Raw genomic sequence first — 16,240 nt, forward strand, 5'->3', positions numbered from 1 at the left:
CCAAGTTTCCCTGGAATTTAGACTAATTTTGTATTTGTTTTTTACTTTCTTTGTCATTAATCCAAATTTTTATGATCTTCCATGACTTTAAGATAGGTGTGTATGTGAGTGTGTGTGTTTGTGTGTGTGTGTGTGTGTTTGTACTTTTGAACTAAAGCATCAGTTACCTTTTAAATGAAGACCATTGGTTCTCCTAGTTGGACTTCCTCTTTCTCTATAATCTGCCCTCATCTTCCAGGTACTCTAGAGTTAGAATTGTCAGGATTAGAGCTGATGTATAGGATGTATAACAATTAATAATTCATGGTTTGTATAATTGTGCAGGTAACATTTATTGAATATTTCCTAGGTACCAGTCACTAGGCCACATGTATGTTCTCATTTGATCTTTGTGTCAGTCCTATAAGGTAAGGACTTTAATTTTTCCAATTTTCCAGAAAGGCTCAGATGAGATAAGTAATTTGGACCAGAATACATCATTAAATAAGGGAACTAGAATTTCAGTACTTAGCTACTACATTAATATCATGGCAAACTTTTAGTTACAAAATACTAATATTGAAAATTAAGAATTTTAATTTAAGAATTTAAGATTAAAATTTAAGAATTAAGATTAGCAATTTCATTTTCTAATCTTTCAGTAATTAGGGCAGTGAAGTTGAAATTGCTCATTTTCTATCTTCATAAATCCTTTTGTTTTTTAAAACAAGTGGATAGTAGAAAATTTCTGCCTCCTTGGATTTGGAAATACAAGGCTATATCTGACCTTTAAGTTATTTTTGCAATTTTGACCATAGGCCATTTATTCAATTTCATGTTTGTGGGTTTGTTGTGGGTTCTGAAAAGTGGGAAGGAGAGCTTGTGAGTTAAGACAATATAAAAATGTCAATATCATATGAAATATAGGCATAATTTTCATAGCAAACCTTTCTATAAATACTTTTCCTTCTGTATTCCTTTAAAAATGTAATAAAAATAAAAACTAGTATAAATATAATCACTTCTATTTTATTTTATTTGGTCCTAAGCTTCTACCCTATTACTTTTGAGTAATGTGTTTCTTTGTCTGTGGTGGTTGTTGTTCATTATATAACCTTCACTTCCTGTTGCGTAACTTTCACAGTAAATGGCCACACAATTTTCCAAAGGTCATATTCTGACAACAGTACTTGGGACAGAGCTATATGCGTGCCCATACTTAGGCAAAAGAGGTTAATCAACTAATACAAATTTTTAAAATAAGTACTTTAAAAAACTCTTCATTTTTCTTCTTCTGTCTTAACCATATTGTATTTTCTTTTTGATATCAGATATTGAGTTCCCACACTTACAAAATTCCACTGACAAGCACTTGCTTCATTGATTTCTTGCCTCTCCTAGAGAGGGACAATGGATGATGTAAATCTATTGCCGTTCCCATTGTTGGTGGGCAAATTACAGTTCCTTCAGTCTGTTTATTGATTTGCCCTCCTGGTCAATACAGATGGCTATAATCAAATCAATTTTGGGAGACAAGCTGCATTGAATGCTAAAAGCCTGATATGAATCGATCAGCCTGAAGATAATGGAATCTTTGTAAATGCCAGATGATTACTATTATTTAGAAAAAACAAAATGCTTCAATTAATTTATTAGGAAGGAGAAAACTACATTAAAAGAAGTAAAATTAAAAATCTAATTAAGAGTATTAAAATCCCCAAAGAATTAGGTTTAGGAGAAAGATATCTTAATGATGCCCAAATGACTTCATACAAACCTACAGATCTATCTAATGAGTGGTTGCTAAATAGGACAAATGCAGCTCATTATTATTTTAGAAGAACATGAATTATAGATAATTATAAGTAAACTATCATTCCAACACTAACCATGATGTAGATGACATGTTAGGCCTTTTGTTTTGTCCCACATACTTACTGAACATCCACTAAATTTAGAACATCAAAGAAGTTTAGATTTGCAAATAAAAAAACAAACATAGATCAAAGCCCATTATAATAAATTCCATGAAACATAATAATAATTTGGTTGCAGCACAATTTTGTTTTGTTTACATATTTACGAATCACTTTTCCAGTAAAGGAAGCTAGAGTCAAAAAGGCTCATGATCACCTGTTCTACAAAATTTAAGCAAGAAAAACATTGTGTTCAAAACTCACTACATGTAAGAGGGAAACAAAATGCATATAAATATACTTTTGCTTGTTCTTTCTATGGGTGAGTCTGTGTCTGGCTTGTTGTACACACATGAAAGTTTAGAGGTGTAGCTTGACTGTGTAGTTTGGTTCAGAGTTTGACATGGATGTTAAGCCTGAAAAAATAAGAAGCTGTTACTTGGTTACCAGGTGTATTTATCAGGTGTCTTAAGAGAAACAGAATAGATGGGGTATGTACATATATAATAAGGATGTATATTATGGGAAATGGCTGACATGACTATGGAGGTCAAGAAGTTTGATGATATGAAGTTGACAAGCTGGAGACCCTGCAAAGTTGGTGGTATAATGCAATGAGTCCAAAGGCCTGAGAACCAGGGACACTTACAGTATAAGTTACAGTCTAAAGGTCTAAAAACCAGGAGCTCTAATATCCAAGGACAGGAGGAGGTGAATGTCAGAGCTCAAGAAGAGAAAAAATTCACCCTGGTTTCATTTTTAAAATTCTCTCTGGGCTCTCAATGGATTGGATGATGCTTATCCATATTGGTAAGAGTGGACATTCTTTACTTAGTCTACTGAATCAAATGGTAATCTCATCCAGAAACATCCACACAGACACCTAGAAATAATGTTTTACCAGAGATCTGGGCATCTCTTAGACCAGTCAAGTTGATACAAAATTAACTATCACAACAGGAAAAAAATGTGAAAAACAGTTTTCTTCTCAATGCATGGATACAATTATTGCCCACACGGTAAAGAAACAAAGTGATATTGAACAAGAATTATGTATTGTAATATGTTGGCATATGAAAATGGAATAGTAAGAAATCTTGTGATCAAGGGGACTTTACTATGTATTTATTCATTCATTTACTCAACACATATTTATGTATTAAATCTACATCATATATTTCTTCATTATTATGGTTTATATAAGAGATGTGCCCCCAAAAGTTCATATGTGAGACAATGCAAGGAAGTTTGGAGGTGAAATGATTGGGCTATGAGGGCCTTAACCAAATCAGTGCATTAATCTGATTAAAAAGGTTAATTAGGTAGTAACCCTAGGTAGGTAGGGTATGGCTGGTTGTGGCTAGAGGAGGTGGGTGACTGGAGGCTTGCCTTTGGGGTTTATATTTTGTCCTTAGTGAGTTAGAAAAGTTCTCTCTCTGCTTCCTGATTGCCAAGTTCTGAGAGACCTTCCTCCACCATTCTCTCCTCCATGATGTTCTACTTCACTCAGATCCTGGGCAATTGAGTCAGCCGTCTGTTGACTGAGACCTCTAAAACCTTGAGCTCCAAATAAACTTTTCCTCCACTAAAATTGTTCCTGTCAGGTCTTTTGGTCACAGTGTGAAAAAGAGGACTCAAGCACTCACTTAATGGTTCATTCAAAAACAATAAATATAGTGCTCGCTTCGGCAGCACATATACTAAAATTGGAACGATACAGAGAAGATTAGCATGGCCCCTGCGCAAGGATGACACGCAAATTCGTGAAGTGTTCCATATTTTTGAGACTTTGCAACTATACAAGAGCAATATAAATATATAGTGGGAAAAATCAATAACACAACAGTTTCACCAAGCAGAAAGAAACGCGATCAGTATGAAAAGACAAGGAAAGAAAGGACCACAAGCAATGCAGGTCAACTCAACTTTAGAAGAGGTAATTTCTGCAGCAGATGGAATGTCAGATAAAGAATTCAGGATATACATGCTTCAGATGATCTGGAGTCTCAAGGAAGACATTAGACAGCAAAATCAGACAATGAAAGACCACTTCGACCACTTCGACAATGAATTACATAAACAAATCCAAGAAGCAAAAGATCAATTATACAGGGAGATAGAGGTTATAAAAAACAAACAAACAGAAATCCTAGAAATGCAGGAAGCAATAAACCAACTTAAAAACTCAATTGAGAATACTACCAGCAGAGTAGAACACGTAGAAGATAGAACATCAGACAATGAAGACAAAGTATTTCAACTGGAGAAGGACATAGACAGCTCAGCAAAACTGTTAAGAAACCATGAGCAGAACATTCAAGAAATATGGGATAACATAAAGAGACCAAACTTAAGAGTCATTGGGATACAGGAAGGTATAGAGGTCCAAACCAAAGGAATGAGCAATCTATTCAATGAAATAATACGAGAAAACTTCCCAGACTTGAAGAATGAGACAGAATCCCAAATCCTAGAAGCCTACAGGACGCCGAATGTACATAATCATAAGAGATCCACACCTAGACACATTATAATGAAGATGCCCAACATACAGAATAAGCAGAGAATTTTAGAAGCTACAAGAGAAAGGAAGCAGATTACATTTAGGGGTAAACCAATCAGGATAACAGCTGATCTTTCAACACAGACTCTGAAAGCTAGAAGATCCTGGAATAACATATTTCAAACCCTGACAGAAAATGGGTTCCAACCAAGAATTGTGTATCCAGTGAAATTAAGCTTCAGGATGGAAGATGAAATTAAAACCTTCCATGATAAACAAAAGTTAAAAGAATATGCAGCTAGAAAACCATCTCTTCAAAACATCCTCGGGAAAATATTACAGGAAGAGGAAATGGAAAATATCAATGAAAACCAACAGTGGGAGGTAGTACAGTAAAGAGGGGGGGATAATCAAAGAGGAAAACAAACCATGTTAGTAACATAAATAAACAAATATGGCTGGAAGAACAACCCATATCTCAATAATAACCCTAAATGTTAATGGCTTAAACTCACCAATTAAGAGACACAGGCTAGTAGAATGGATCACAAAACAAGACCCAACAATATGCTGCCTTCAGGAGACGCATTTGATAGGAAAAGACATACATAGACTGAAGGTGAAAGGTTGGGAAAAATCATATCACTCATATGGACTTCGGAAACAAGCAGGAGTGTCCATACTCATATTAAATAAAATAGATTTCAAGCCAAAGTTAATCAAAAGGGATAAAGAGGGACACTACATACTGCTCAAGGGAACCATACACCAACAAGACATAACAATCATAAATATATATGCCCCAAACAATGGTGCAGCTATGTTCATCAAACAAACTCTTCTCAAGTTCAAGAGTCTAATAGACCACCATACAATAATCATGGGAGACTTCAACACACCTCTCTCACCACTGGACAGATCTTCCAAACAAAAGTTGAATAAGAAAACTATAGAACTCAATAACATAATTAATAACCTAGACTTAATTGACATATATAGAATATACCACCCAAGATCAAGCAGTTACACTTTTTTCTCAGCAGCACATGGATCCTTCTCAAAAATAGATCATATATTATGTCACAGGGCAACTCTTAGACAATATAAAGGAGTAGAGATAATACCATGCATCTTATCTGATCATAATGGAATGAAATTGAAAATCAACGATAAAAGAAGTAAGGAAAAAGCATGCATCACTTGGAGAATGAACAATAGGTTCACTGAATGATCAATGGGTAATAGAAGACATCAAGGAGGAAATTAAAAAATTCTTAGAGATAAATGAAAACACAGACACAACATATCGGAATCTATGGGACACATTGAAATCAGTTCTAAGAGAAAAATTTATTGCTTGGAGTTCATTCCTCAAAAAAAGAAAAAACCAACAAATAAATGATCTAATACTTCTTCTCAAAATCCTAGAAAAAGAAGAGCAAAACAACAGCAAAAGAAGTAGAAGGCAAGAAATAATTAAAATCAGAGCTGAAATCAATGAAATCAAAACAAAAGAAACAATTGAAAAAATTGACAAAACTAAAAGTTGGTTCTTTGAAAAAATAAATAAAATCGACAGACCCTTAGCCACGCTAACGAAGAGAAGAGAGAGAACTCAAATTACTAGCATACGGGATGAAAAAGGCAATATCACAACAGACACTTCAGAAATACAGAAGATTATCAGAAATTATTTTGAATCCTTATACTCCAATAAAATAGAAGATAGTGAAGGCATTGATAAATTTCTTAAGTCATATGATCTGCCCAGATTGAGTCAGGAGGATATTGACAACCTAAACAGACCAATATCAATTGAGGAAATACAAGAAACCATCAAAAGACTACCAACTAAGAAAAGCCCAGGACCGGATGGGTATACAGCAGAGTTTTACAAAACCTTTAAAGAGGAACTAATACCAATACTTTTCAAGCTATTTCAGGAAATAGAAAAAGAGGGAGAACTTCCAAATTCATTCTACGAGGCCAACATCACCCTGATTCCTAAACCAGACAAAGACACTTCAATGAAAGAAAACTATAGACCAATATCTCTGATGAACCTAAATGCAAAAATTCTCAATAAAATTCTGGCGAACCGGATACAAAAAAAAATTGTGCTCCATGATCAGGTAGGATTTATCCCTGGGATGCAAGGTTGGTTCAATATATGGAAATCAATAAATGTTATTCACCACATCAATAGGCTTAAAAATAAGAACCATATGATCATCTCGATAGATGCGGAAAAAGCATTCGACAAAGTACAGCATCCCTTTATGTTCAAAACTCTAGAAAAACTAGGGATAACAGGAACATACCTCAATATTGTAAAAGCAATCTATGCTGAGCCTCAGGCTAGCATCATTCTGAATGGAGAAAAACTGAAGGCATTCCCTCTAAAATCTGGAACAAGACAGGGATGCCCTCTCTCACCACTTCTGTTCAACATAGTTCTCGAATCACTGGCCAGAGCAATTAGACAGACGAAAGAAATTAAAGGCATAAAAATAGGAAAAGAAGAACTCAAATTATCACTATTTGCAGATGACATGATTCTATACCTAGCAGACCCAAAAGGGTCTACAAAGAAACTATTAGAGCTAATAAATGAATTCAGCAAAGTGGCAGGCTATAAAATCAACACGCATAAATCAAAGGCATTCCTGTATATCAGCGACAAATCCTCTGAAATGGAAGTGAGGACAACCACTCCATTCACAATATCCTCAAAAAATAAAATAAAATACTTGGGAATCAACCTAACAAAAGAGGTGAAAGACTTATACAATGAAAACTACAGAACCCTAAAGAGAGAAATAGAAGAAGATATTAGAAGATGGAAAAATATACCCTGTTCATGGATAGGTAGAAGTAACATCATCAAAATGGCGATATTACCAAAAGTTCTCTATAGGTTTAATGCAATGCCAATCAAAATCCCAACGGCATTTCTTGTAGAAATAGAGAAAGCAATCATGAAATTCATATGGAAAAATAAAAGACCCAGAATAGCAAAAGCAACTCTAAGCAAGAAGTGTGAATCAGGCGGCATAGCGATACCAGACTTCAAACTATACTACAGAGCAATAGTAACAAAAACAGCATGGTACTGGTACCAAAACAGGCGGGTGGACCAATGGTACAGAATAGAGGACACAGAAACCAATCCACAAAATTACAACTATCTTATATTTGATAAAGGGGCTAAAAGCATGCAATGGAGGAAGGACAGCATCTTCAACAAATGGTGCTGGGAAAACTGGAAATCCATATGCAACAAAATGAAACTGAATCCCTTTCTCTCGCCATGCACAAAAGTTAACTCAAAGTGGATCAAGGAACTTGATATCAAATCAGAGACATGGCGTCTGATAGAAGAAAAAGTTGGCTATGATCTACATACTGTGGGGTCAGGCTCCAAATTCCTCAATAGGACACCCATAGCACAAAAGTTAATAACTAGAATCAACAAATGGGACTTACTCAAACTAAAGAGTTTTTTCTCAGCAAAAGAAACAATAAGAGAGGTAAATAGGGAGCCTATGTCCTGGGAACAAATCTTTACTCCTCACACTTCAGTCAGAGCCCTAATATCCAGAATATACAAAGAACTAAAAAAATTAGACAATAAGATAACAAATAACCCAATCAACAAATGGGCCAAGGACCTGAACAGACATTTCTCAGAGGAGGACATACAATCAATCAACAAGTACATGAAAAAATGCTTACCATCTCTAGCAGTCAGAGAAATGCAAATCAAAACCACCCTAAGATACCATCTCACTCCAGTAAGATTGGCAGCCATTAGGAAGTCAAACAACAACAAGTGCTGGCGAGGATGTGGGGAAAAGGGTTCACTTGTACATTGCTGGTGGGACTGCAAATTGGTGTGGCCAATTTGGAAAGCAGTATGGCGATTTCTTGGAAATCTCGGAATGGAACCACCATTTGACCCAGCTATTCCCCTATTCGGTCTATTCCCTAAAGACCTAAAAAGAGCACACTATAGGGACACTGCTACATCCATGTTCATAGCAGCACAATTCACAATAGCAAGACTGTGGAACCAACCTAGATGCCCTTCAATAGATGAATGGATAAAGAAAAAATGTGGCATTTATACACAATGGAGTATTACTCTGCATTAAAAAATGACAAAATCATAGAATTTGCAGGGAAATGGATGGCATTAGAGCAGATTATGCTAAGTGAAGCTAGCCAATCCCTTAAAAACAAATGCCAAATGTCTTCTTTGATATAAGGAGAGTAACTAAGAACAGAGTAGGGATGAAGAGCATTAACATTAAACAGGAATGAGAGGTGGGAGGGAAAGGGAGAGAGAAAGGAAATTGCATGGAAATGGAAGGAGACCCTCAGGGGTATACAAAATTACATACAAGAGGAAGTGAGGGGAAAGGGGGAAAAATATAAGGGGGAGAAATGAATTACAGTAGAGGGGGTAGAGAGAGAGAAGAGGGGAGGGGAGGGTGGAGGGGGGATAGTAGAGGATAGGAAAGGCAGCAGAATACAACAGACACTAGTATGGCAATATGTAAATCAATGGATGTGCAACTGATGTGATTCTGCAATCTGTATACGGGGTAAAAATGGGAGTTCATATCCCACTTGAATCAAAGTGTGAAATATATATCAAGAACTATGTAATATTTTGAACAACCAACAATAAAAATTAATTAAAAAAACAATAAATATATACTATAAGCCAGGCACTAAGTGAATCAAATACACTTATTTTTACCTTACAGAGTTAAAGTCAGGTAGAGAAAAGATAAATAATTCTTGTAGGGGGGAAACATGAACACAATTAAAAATTAATAATAACAGAAAACACCCAAATTTATAAAAACAATTACAGATGTTTGGTAGTACTTATATAAAAAAGTGTTCAGTATAGTATAACAAAAGAGAGAAACCAATGGTAAGACATTGGAGAGAACAGGACCAAATGAGGTTAGTTAAGAAGGCCAACTAGGAGATTGTACTTCCAAGTGGGAAAAGGGCAGTCTGCTCAAGCGGCCTTGGAAGAACATAGGGCAGGCCAAGCAATTCTGGGTAGGAAGGTATGCAGTGAAAAGATTTCTTAGCAGATACAGAGAAGAGCAGGGAATTCATCAGACCTTAATTCTGCTGTAGTTTCTATACTAAGAAGAGAGTCACATATGTTTATGGCTGGAGAGATTCTCCCTCATGGAACAACGGTATAGATTTATCCCACTGTAAAGAGATTTAATATGTGAAAATCAGATTTCTCAGAATAAATGTTATGCTTGTTATTTGCATGACAAAAAACTTGTTTGATTTACAGGGAAATTTTTACCAGTTTTAATATTTAAATGAGTTGCTTTCTGTATTAAAAACGTAAAGCTATTTATGCACTCTCCTCCCAGGGACACGTTTGCCTTTCTGCAAAACAACAGCAGCCTTACCATTTCATTTTATTTAACTACTAATGTCAACTGGGCTCAATTAAAGTAAATTACTTTTCAGGTTGAAAAAACTCTGATTCCCTTGAAAATAGTCTTTGGAAGTTAACAGGGGCCATGTTGTTAAGATTAGAAGGTAGGGGAATGAATGAGGGTTTAATGTGACATTGTTTTTCAATGATATGCCATGCATATGAATTATTACAGTAGCTTGAAAGAAAACAATTTCATCTAAGAATCCCCTGAATTTGCCTTCATTCAATGGCTTTTCCAGTGTCACCAATTAAAGATTTCAAACAAAAGCCACAATATTAAGCAGCATAAAGAATTAAATTTGGCAACGTATATTTGACTTTTCTTATACAAAGTATAAAATAATGAATACAAACTATTTAGTTTTGACACGCTTCTTGCTTATCACCTAATCAATGAAACACATTCTATATAAACCAAAGTATGCTGTAAGTTGGGATATGTTAAAAGCTGACTACAGTATTACGTATCATAAGGATATAAAATCAAGTACCATGAAATGTCCAGAGATTCGTTATCATGTCCTTTAGGCTAATTGGGTTCAAATTTTAGCTTTCGTGAAATGTGAAAAAGGGTCACCTCATTATTAAGCAACATTAGCAAATGGAAACACTGGTCAGAATGATTTACATCTGAATAAAAATCAATTAATACTTATATGTGACAATAAAGTCAATTCTAATAGAGCCATGCTATTGAAAATGTAGACCTCATTTACTGATGATTTTTAAAATTATAGTCACATGGGGAAGGTAGGTATATTATTAGAAATCATGGGCACACCTTTAAAATCTAAATTTATAAAAGCTATCATAGATGTAGAGCTGGTTTAGTCAATTTGCCATCTTACTGATCTCACATTCTGTTTCAAGGAGAAAAACAATCTATTCTAAATATTTTATTAGCTTCTCATTTTGGGCTCTAGTGACCAACCTGTCAACCGATTGATCCATTAATCATCTATCTATATCTATCTACAACAATGTGCCAACATTTTTCCAAACCCTAGGATTTCAGTAGTGAACTAGACAACCGGCTTGTTGTATTCATCCTATAGATGGAGACAATAAAAAATTATCAAATGTGTAATTACAATATTGGAAAATTATATGAAAAATGAAGCAAAGTAGAAAGGAGGTAGACACTATTTTAAAACAGGGAAGCAGGGCTGGCCTTCTTAAGTGGGTACGTTTCATTTGAGCATAAGGCTCTCACTCTCTCTAATCTGTTATATATTTTTAATAACTTATAACTGAGCACTTCCTGTGCAGTGCTGATTCTTGGCTTTTCTCTCTCCTTCCTGCTGTTCACTTTTACTAATTTTTGCTTGTTAGCACAAGTAACTTAGGAGGTGAAACTCCTGTGTGACAATGCTGTTCCTGCTGACAGCTCTCTACAAAGAGGTTTTGTTGAAAAAGAGGCTTAGGATGGGGCTGGGGATATGGCTCAAGCGGTGGCGTGCTCCCCTGGCTTGCGTTCGGCCCAGGTTCGATCCTCAGCACCACAAACAAAACAAAGATATGTTGTGTCCGCCGATAACTAAAAAATAAATATTAAAATTCTCTCTCTTTAAAAAAAAAGAGGCTTAGGATAATGGATAAATGAGATATTCTTTAATTCTGATGAGGTACTTTCTTTTATGCTACCTTGAGCTCATATATCAGTAGGTAATTGAGAATTATTTGTTTTTTGGTTTTTTGAGTGATTTCATGATAGGTTCTGGGTATATTTCTAACACTAGTGATTTACAGTAGATGAAATTTTATGGTTTTGTAGTTCATTTTAATTTGTTCATCTTGAATCTTTAGTAATTAATTTATATATTAACATCCCCTTGATTTAATTAAAAGGTAAATGTGACTATTTTACGTATTATATATTTTCTAATAATTGTAATTTAAATAAAATTAAATTGTTTCCTAATTCCATGATTCACTTATCAAGGACTGTCACTAAATTGATGACAAAAGCTTTGGAAAATATAACAGTTTCAAAGTGCTATTTACCTAGATGAGTACACATCCTATAGGATGAATGCTTGTGCAAATTTCCTAGTTCTGAAAGTAGTTTTAGAAGCAAAGAAAAACTCAATCTTTTTTAGAGAAAGAAGAAATATACAGATTCAGAGTTCTAGAGAATACAAACAAAAGGAATCTTGTTTCATCAAAATTCTTCATGGGAAGTTAAGTGGTATTCTAAAGTTAAAATCAGGAGTTAAATTTCTTTCTCTTAGGAAATTCTCTCTACATATGTACATAGTCAAGAAATCTTGACTAATCAAGGAAAATTCCTGAAATCAAAGAAGGCTGGAATAGGAAGGGATCAAAAAATCACCTAGTCCAACTCCCCATCTATGACTTGAATCATTGGGAAACTTCACTGCTCTGTACAGTATTCAAATTTCCAAAATAGAGAACTAATTCCCTCTTAAAGCAGTGAACTCTGTTAATGGAAGGCTACATGATTGGTAAAGTGTTCTCTGTTGAGTTGAACTCTATTTCTCTTTAATTTCTGTCCATAATAGAAATTTGACTACAACTGGGGGACTCTTTACTTTCATATAATATTTTGACAAGACATAAGAACTTGAATTCCAGGAATTTGCTAGACTGATCTATAATTTAGATATTGGAGGGCATGATGGGGGAAAGGAAGGAAGAAGATAAGGTCTTAGTCTTGTGCTCCAATCCAGAATTTCCTCAAGTTATTTACCAACAGTTATTGAGAGAGTGATTGATAAAGTGGCTCTTCAATTTTCATTCTGCTATTCTGTGTATTCCTCCCTCAGCACCTTCACAAGGGCAGTAGCAGTGGAAGGTAACTAAGAAGGCAATATTCAGCCATTCCTGGGTCTCTAGACTTCATTCTATCAAACACTACTAAAACTCCATTGCAACCCATCTGGAAGACTCTCTTAGGCAACCCTTTACATTACTGACAAGCTAATGGTTCAGAAAATGTTTTCCTATGTGATCTCCCAATCCCCATAACTTTCACTGCTGAGTCCTCTACTAGTTAAACAACACCTAGAGGAATGCATATAGGTATTTAGAGCCAACTGTGTGATCTAATAAGATGATAGTTTCTTTGATGATTTTACATAACAGATGGTTTCTGGGTGCTCTAGGTTTTTACCCACTGGATGCTGTCTAACATATCAAAGACATTGGAAAATTCATAAATAAGTACAATGAAGCAAGTGCTCTTGGTGATCTGGTCACTGTACTTCTCTCAATAGACTATAATTTTTTTTAAATATGTAATTTTTTTAGTTGTAGTTGAACAAAATACCTTTATTATTATTTTTATTTATTTTTATGTGGTGCTGAGGATCACACATGCTAGGCAAGCGCTCTACTGCTGAGCCACACCCCATCCCTGCAGTAGAGTATAATTTTTAAAGCATTTTGAAAAGCTGCATCTGATTGCAAACCAGGTCAATCAAATCTCTTAGTTCATCTTCACATGACTAATGTTCAAGCCAAGTATCCTATGATCTGCTCCTCTGCAATTGATTTTTGTAACCAAGGCAGGATATTATATTTCTTTGCAAATTTCATCCTAATGATTTCTGTTCAGGGTTATAGACTCTGCATTTTGATTTTTCTCATCCATCAGAGAGTATCCATTATTCCCCTTTTATGTTGATAACATCCACAGGTTTGGAAAGCACAATGAAGTGATCATTTTGGTCTCTGGCCCTACCTTCAGACCTTTGCAGCTTTTTCCTGTGGAGTGCTCTTCAATATGCAGCAATTCCAAGATGGAAAGTTCAAAACAGCTCAGCATCAAATAAATCTTGCTCTTTGTCTCTCAAGTTCACCTTTCGCTGACTGTTTGTTAAACAAATGACTGAATGAACAACTGAATGATTTTTGGCTAATTTAATCTTATCTGGACCTAAAGGTGTTTATCTCATTTGATTTTACATTAACTTTTTAAAGACACACTTAAATATAATAACTCTACCGCAAGTACAGAGAACAAGAATCAATGCAGTCATGAGACAGCCTTATGAATTTGCTTCAGGTTAAGACATAACACATTACAGATATATTTGAAGGTCCTTGTTTATCACTCTCTAATCTATTTCCCCTATTTTATTCCTAAATTTGTTTATACTTTTTTTATGACATATCATGTCATCATAATTACTATTAACTTCATGGTAAGACTTAGTATCTGGCAAAAAAAAAGTCCTACCATATATTTAGAATCATTTTTTACTTATTTTGGCTTCTTGTTATTCTTTATTAACTTTAGTATATGCTTGTCAAGTTCCATGAAAAACTGTTGAAATATTATAGTGGCTCTAGTGTTTAAATTGGGAAAATGATATCTCTATGATATCAGTCTATTTTGGATGTGATTTGTACCTTCATTTATTCACATATTTTATAACCTTTAAACTGCTTTATGTATTTTTCCCCCACAAAAGTCTTATGCCCTTTTTATTAAATTTATGCCTAGGTAATTTATAGATTTTTTGAGAGTATTATAATACATGCATCATGTATGTACATATATACATATTATTTACACTTAAGAATCATACATATATAACATATTTCATGAACACAATATGTACTATAGTGATATACTATGAAGATACAGGTATGCTATTGGTTTCTCTACATATTTCATATCTAAAATCTTTGCTGCTTATTTCCCTGATAATTTTTAATTCCTTTTGGTTTTTCTGTGGCTTCAAACTTACAACACATAAGGTTGAAATTACAACATATAATTTCAGTTTGTGTCTTTCTTTACAGCCATTACTCCTTATATTTATTCTTTTCACTTTACTACTTTGGGCAGAACCCTAGTATACTTTGATTATAAGCAATGATGCATATTTGCAAAGTTTGGGATATAAAATTATCAGTTTAAAGATATTATCTTATTATCATATTTAGTTTGCTAATGATGGTTTATTTCTCAGTCTTATAATGTTGGCATTTTATCAAATATTTCTTAAGTACCTTTGGAGATAATTACATGGGGTTCTTTCCTTTAATCTGTTGACATGGATAGTTTTCCACATATTGAAACATTCTTGTATTCCTGTGATAACAACCAGTATATTTTTATGGCCCTATTAGTTCTGATAAAATTAGCAGAAAACTCTGCTTGCCAGGGGATTTTCAAAGTAGAAATAACAAAGTGTAATTCTTGATATTACAGATCAATTGGCATATCTTAATATACAGGTATTGTGCACAGTATACACATATTTATATAAACACATGTAATTAATTGCTTACACATAAATATTTTACATACATGCATAAGGCAAAAGGCATAAATAATACTTATACTTTGCCTACTTTATTTCAGAATAATCACTAAAGTCCTCATTGTTAGTAACACTGAATTTTGATAACCATTTCTAATAGTCACATATTAAAATCAGTGCAGTAGTAAGAAAAAAATAAAGTGAGGTTCCAGTGAGTTTTAAATAAGCCTAAGCAATACTATGAACAACATTCATTTGAGCTAAACACTATGATGTCCTCTTAAGAACATTATTTAAAATCTCTAAAGCTAATTTTTTCTTTAGTAATCACGAGTTTTGAGTGAAGTGGCAATGTAGGGAAAAAAAGAACTTTCTATAAATGGTGTATGAAAATTCCTTATGTGAATCCACAATGTTGCTAGGGAACATGGCTTCTTAGCATTTGGAAAGCTAAAAAACCAAGCCGCTTACCTCTTTTGGTCATTGAAATCTACATCATGAGTCTGATTTAAAATAGTTTAGAGATAAATTGGTTTCAAAATATTTGCATAACCACAATTTATGTATTATGATCAATCTCCCTTTAATAGATAATTGCACGTATTCAACTCATGTTTGGAAATGGGAGAATATATAATTTATTATCTTTCATTACTTGGATGCCATATAACTGTGAAATATTAGAATGGTGATTAAGAGTATTATAATGGTTAATTTTATATTATCAGATTTATTTAGTCAGGCATCTGGAAGTATGTGTTTGGATGAGATTAACATTTGAACTGGGGAGACCGAGTAAAACAGATTGCCCTTCCTGGTATGGGTGGGTTTCATCTTGTCAGTTGAAGGCCTGAAGAAAACAAAATGGCTAACTCTCCCTCGTGTAGGGAGGACTCTTCCTGCTTAGCTACTTTCAGATTAGCTTTTAGACTCAAACTGAAATGCTGGTTCTCAAGTTTGCTTTCCTTTAGACAGCAACTACATAACTGGCTGTTCTGCTTCTCAGGCCTTCAAACTCAAGTTGGACTAAACTATTGGCTCTACTGGGTCTCCAGCTTGCCATTCCCCCTACAGATCTTGGGACTTGCCTTTCTCTGTGTGAGCCAGTTCTTTATTATCTGTC

The 16,240-nt window shown here is 34.4% G+C and overlaps 1 protein-coding gene and 1 non-coding gene across 7 annotated transcripts in view; one reads left to right on the forward strand and one right to left on the reverse strand.

Annotated features, from left to right (window-relative positions):
- The window catches only part of Anks1b (ankyrin repeat and sterile alpha motif domain containing 1B), a 1,098,518-nt gene that overhangs the window by 484,982 nt on the left and 597,296 nt on the right, over positions 1-16,240 (reverse strand). The window lies entirely within an intron of this gene.
- Positions 3,572-3,678, forward strand: LOC143398774 (U6 spliceosomal RNA). The gene has a single exon (XR_013091358.1). It is a non-coding gene; the product is annotated as a U6 spliceosomal RNA (small nuclear RNA).

This window comes from Callospermophilus lateralis, chromosome 4 (genome assembly GCF_048772815.1).
Source record: "Callospermophilus lateralis isolate mCalLat2 chromosome 4, mCalLat2.hap1, whole genome shotgun sequence".
Classification (NCBI taxonomy): Eukaryota; Metazoa; Chordata; class Mammalia; order Rodentia; family Sciuridae; genus Callospermophilus; species Callospermophilus lateralis.